Below are 5,876 nucleotides of genomic sequence, written 5' to 3'. Positions count from 1 at the left end.
CTCAAAAAAAAAAAAAAAGCATGTTTCTTGGCAAAACCCCATCTCTACTAAAAATAAAATAATAATACAAAAATTAACTGGGTGCAGTGGCAGGCGCCTGTAATCCCAGCTACTTGGGAGCCTGAGGCAGTAGAATCACTTGAATTCAGGAGGCGGAGGTTGCAGTAAGCCGAGATTGTGCCACTGCACTTCAGCCTGGGAGACAGAGCAAGACTCCGTCTCAAAAAAAAAAAAAAAAAAAAGCATGTTTCTTACATCCATTTCAGTGGGTCAGGAGCTGGCACAGCTTACCTGGGTCCTCTGCAGGGCAGCACTCCGAGCTGGCTAGGGCTGCTGTCTCCTCTGAGACTCAGCTAGGAAATGAACTCAAACAGCATTCAGCTTCTGTGGCTACCAGACTGTGGTCCTCAGCCACTTGCAAGCAAGGCTGCCCTCAGTTCCTTGACACATGAGCCTCCCAGCATGGCCACTTGCTTCCTCAAAGCCAGGAAGGGAAAAACACAGGTTATGGCAATCTTACATAACATAATCACATCCACGTCATCACATAGATCAATCACCTCTGCTCTGTCCTGTTGGTTAGATGCAAGTCACAGCCCCACTCACACTTAAGGAGAGGGGATTAAACCAGGGTGTAAATATCAGGAGGTGGGGATCACGGGGGCTATCTTAGTGCCTGTCTGCCACAGGCATTCCCCAGAAGAGTACCTAGCACACACAAATATTAACAGCAGCAATAATAATGGCTAACGTTTTATGTGCACTCACTACCTGTGAGGCACTCAGAGTTCTCGACTTGTGCATTATCAGCTCATGTAACCCCACACAGCCCTCTGAGATAGTTGTGATGCATGTGAGGAAACAAAAGCAAAAGGAGATTTGGTAATTTGCCCAGAAATTGGTAAATACTGGATGCAGAGTTTGAATCCAGGTTTGTTTTTTTTTTTTTTAGACAGGGTCTCACTCTGTCACCCTTGCTGAAGTGCAGTGGTACCATCTCAGCTCACTGTAGCCTCTGCCTCCCAGGTTCAAGTGATTCGCCTGCCTCAGCCTTCTGAGTAGCTGGGATTACAAGCATATGCTACCACACCAGGCTACTTTTTGTATATTTAGTAGAGACAGGGTTTCCCAATGTTGGCTAGTCTGGTCTTGAACTCCTGACCTCAAGTGATCCTCCCACACCAGCCTCCCAAAGTGCTGGGATTACAGGTGTGAGCCACCGCACCTGGCTAACTTAGATAAATCCAGTTCTTTGTTTTTTTGTTGTTGTTTTTTAAGATGAGTCCCACTGTGTCACCCATGCTGGAGTGCAGTGGTGTGATCTTGGCTCACTGCAGTCTCCATCTCCCAGGTTCACACAGTTCTCCTGCCTCAGTTTCCTGAGTAGCTTGGATTACAGGCATACACCAATACGCCCAGCTAATTTTTTTTTCTTTCTTTCTTTCTTTTTTTTTTTTGAGACGGAGTTTCGCTCTTGTTACCAAGGCTGGAGTGCAATGGCACGATCTCGGCTCACCGCAACCTCCGTCTCCTAGGTTCAAGCAATTCTCCTGTCTCAGCCTCCCGAGTAGCTGGAACTACAGGCGTGCGCCACCATGCCCAGCTAATTTTTGTATTTTTAGTAGAGACGGGGTTTCACCGTGTTGACCAGGATGGTCTCGATCTCTTGACCTCGTGATCCACCCACCTCGGCCTCCCAAAGTACTGGGATTACAGGCTTGAGGCACCGCGCCCGGCCCTAATTTTTGTAGTTTTTAGTAGAGGCAGGGTTTCACCATGTTGGCCAGGCTGGTTTCGAACTCCAGACCTTGTGATCTGCCCGCCTCGGCCTCCCAAAATGCTGGGATTACAGGCATGAGCCACCATGTCCGGTCTAGATAAATCCAGTTCTAAGACCCATAAAGACTCTTCTTAAAGTAGCCTCTACAGACCCTTGGGTGCATGGAAGCACGCCATTGAAAGCTAGAGGACAGAGGCACTGTTCCTCCAAGCATGCTAATGAACTGAATAAATTAGTCACCCAGTCACCACCCAGTAGTAGACAATGCATAGTCTGCGCATCTGCTTCAGTAGGCCTAGATCAGGAGCCTAGAATATGCTAGGGAAGCTTAGGAACTGAAAAGTCTGCAGCAGACTGGATATGGTGGCTCACACCTGTAATCCCAGCACTTTGGGAGGCCAAGGAGGGGGGATAACCTGAGGTCAGGAGTTTGAGACAAGCCTGATCAACATAGTGAAACCCCTTCTCTATTAAAAATACAAAACTTCACGCCTGTAATCCAAGCAATTTGGAGGCAAAGGCAGGTGGATCACCTGAGGTCGGGAGTTCGAGACCAGCCTGACCAACATGGTGAAACCCCGTCTTTAAAAAAAAAAAAAGAAAACAAAACCCCAGGTCTCTCAAAAACTAAAAAAATCGTCTTTAAAAAAAAAAAAGAAAGAAAGAAAAAAAAATACAAAACTTTGGCCGGGCGTGGTGGCTCACGCCTGTAATCACAGCACTTTGGGAGGCCAAGGCAGGTAGATCACCTAAGGTCAGGAATTCGAGACCAGCCTGACCAATGTGGTGAAACCCCATCTCTTAAAATAAAAAATACAAAATTTAGCCGGGCGTGGTGGCAGGCGCCTGTAATCCCAACTACTCAGGAGGCTGAGGCAGGAGAATTGCTTGAACCTGGGAGGCAGAGTCTACAGTGAGCCTCAATTGCACCATTGCACTTTAGCCTGGGAGACAAGAGCGAAACTCTGTCTCAAAAAAAAAACCAGGGTCACACCTGTAATCCCAGCTGCTTGGGAGGCCAAAGTGCGAGGATCACTTGAAGCTAGGAGTTCAAGACCAGCCTGGGCAACATAATGAGATTCCATCTGGAAAAAAAAAAGGCAAGCAAACAAACAAAAAAGAAAGCAGTCTCACTTCACAATGATGATTTCAGATGTCTTCTACTATGATCCCAATCAAGTCTTCACATATGAAAATGCAGATTTTTCTTTTCTTTCTTTTTTCTTTTTTGAGACAGAGTCTCACTCTGTCAGCACGCTGGAGTGCAGTGGCGCAATTTCGGCTCACTGCAACCTCTACCTCCTGGGTTCAAGCAATTCTCCTGCCTCAGTCTCCCAAGTAGCTGGGACTACAGGTGTATGCCACCACGCCTGGCTAATTTTTGCATTTTTTTTTTTTTTTTTAGACGAAGTTTCGCTCTTGTTACCCAGGCTGGAGTGCAATGGCGCGATCTCAGCTCACCGCAACCTCCGCCTCCTGGGTTCAGGCAATTCTCCTGCCTCAACCTCCTGAGTAGCTGGGATTACAGGCACACACCACCATGCCCAACTAATTTTTTGTATTTTTAATAGAGATGGGGTTTCACCATGTTGACCAGGATGGTCTCTATCTCTTGACCTCGTGATCCTCCCACCTCAGCCTCCCAAAGTGCTGGGATTACAGGCGTGAGCCACTGAATTTTTGCATTTTAGTAGAGACGGGGCTTCACCATGTTGGCCAGGGTGGTTTCGATCTCTTGACCTCGTGATCCCTGCCTGCCTCGGCCTCCAAAAGCACTGGGATTACAGGCATGACCCACCACACCCGGCCTTTTTTTTTTTTTTTTTTTTGAGATGGAGTCTTGTTCTGTCTCCCAGGCTGGAGTGCAATGTCACAATTTTGGCTTGTTGGAACCTCCATCTCCCGAGTTCAAGTGATTTTCCTGCCTCAGACTCCCTAGTATCTGGGATTACAGGTACGCATCACCACACCTGGCTAATTTTTGTATTTTTAGTAGAGACGATATTTCACTATGTTGGCCAAGCTGGTCTCGAACTCCTGACCTCAAATGATCCACCCGCCTCAGCTTCCCAAAGTGCTGGTATTACAGGCGTGTGCCACCGCGCCCAGCCTACGCCTTTCTTTTGAGGTCACTCCTTTCTCCCACCTCTAAGTGTTCTAGAATCCACAATGATTTTTGTCTAAAAGAGCAGGGCAGTGAGGGAGGCTGGTTTCTGAGGGTGCTGGCAGAGCAACTTGAGACCAGGGGTCCACTACGGTCATGACTCCTTATCGACACACAGTGGCGCTGTTGAGGTTTGGTCCTGCGCATTCCTGAGTGTCAGGAGCCCTGGAAGAAATTGCAGGGTTCTCACCTCCTACGCAGCCACTGCACTCTGAAGCGCAACCACCGAGTCAAGGAGGCAGGGCCAGAGAGGAATTTGGCATCACTGGATAAAAATCAGCCTTCATTTACATCCCCTACGTGCAGCTAAAAGTTAAAATGGAGAGATCTGGGCCCTTCGCTTCACACCACCTACATAGCATCTACGCCTGGATGACAAGATTAACCTGGGTATTGTTTTCATCCTTACTCGTCCTCAGGAATCTCCCATCCCAGCATATGGCATCACTATTCCCCCAGCTCTTCAGTCCAGAGAACTGGAAGTGTCATTGATTCTTTCCTTGCCTTCATCCTGCGCATGTAGCACATCTCCAAGTGCCCTGGAATCCATCCCACACCGAAATATCTCCCCAATCTGTCCATTTCTCCCCATTCCCGCGGCTGCTGTTCATGGCCAAATCTCCACGATTGCTTTCCTGAATCCACTCCTGCCTCCAATAAGCTCCTCTGCACATAGCTGGAGGGACCTCCAGCACAAGTAGGGACCTTCAATATAAACCTGCCGGGCACAGTGGCTCATGTCTGTAATCCCAGCACTTTGGGAGATTGAGGCGAGTGGATCACCTGAGGTCAGGAGTTCAAGACCAGCCTGGTCAACGTGGTGAAACCCCATCTCTACTAAAAATACAAAAATTAGCTGGGCATGGTGGTACACGCCTGTAATCCCAGCTACTGGGGAGGCTGAGGCAGGAGAATTGCTTGAACCCAGGAAGTAGAGGTTGCAGTGAGTGGAGATTCTGCCATTGCACTCCAACCTGAGTGACAGAGCAAAACTCCACCTCAACAACAACAACAACATAAACTGGACCAGGTGTGGGCTGTGATGTGCAAACAGGATCCCCCTTCGGAAATGGACTTGGTGTCCACCTACTGGGAGTGTAGCCCTCAGCTGTCAGCCGCCAGGGGGGTGGCCTCAGCTGGGGAGTCACACCCCCTTCCCCAAGCAGCTCCATTTAGTGACAAACCTGAAGCGTCATCCCAGCTTCGGAGCTCCCTGCAGGATCCGGGGAGGCATTCACTGAGACTGCTGAGCAGCTCAGGTTTTCCGCTGCTCAGTTTCACTTCCTTCCCTTCTCTTCCCCAGCCGTTGATCCTGAGAGGTCTCCCTAGCAGACCTCCTACCTGCTAATCTCCATCTTGGAGTCTGCTTCCTGGGGAGCCCAACCCATGACAGCTCATGGCATACCCTGCACTTAGAATCAAATCCAACCTCCACGGCCTAGACGGCTGTGCACGATCTGGTCCCAGCTTTGCTGTCTGAAATCATTTCATGCCTCTCTTGCTGTCCCGCGTTATTCCCTGCTGCAGTGACTCCCTTCCCATCCACAAACTCAGTGGTTTCCTGTCTCAGGGCCTTTGCCCCAGCTATTCCCCCTGCAGAGATTTCCTCTGCTTTATGGGGGTCAGGTTCCTTCTTAGCTGTCCAGTCTTGGTCTAAATGTCATAGGATCACCTCATCTTGAACCCGGAGGCAGAGGTTGCAGTGAGCTGAGATCGTGCCATTGCACACCAACCTGGATGAAAGGGTGAGATTCCGTCTCAAAAATAATAATAACAACAAAATAAAAATCACAGAATTCATAAATGAGTTAATGTGAAGTCAGATAAATACTAAAAAGTATTATAGTATCATCAGGGCACGGTGGCTCATTTCTGTAATCCCAGCACTTAGGGAGGCAAGGCAGGAGGATCACCTGAGGTCAGGAATTTGAG

This window comes from Cebus imitator, unplaced genomic scaffold (assembly GCF_001604975.1).
Source record: "Cebus imitator isolate Cc_AM_T3 unplaced genomic scaffold, Cebus_imitator-1.0 Scaffold102, whole genome shotgun sequence".
Taxonomy (NCBI): Eukaryota; Metazoa; Chordata; class Mammalia; order Primates; family Cebidae; genus Cebus; species Cebus imitator.
The sequence above is the reverse complement of the archived record's forward strand: the minus strand, read 5'-3'. Positions refer to the sequence as shown.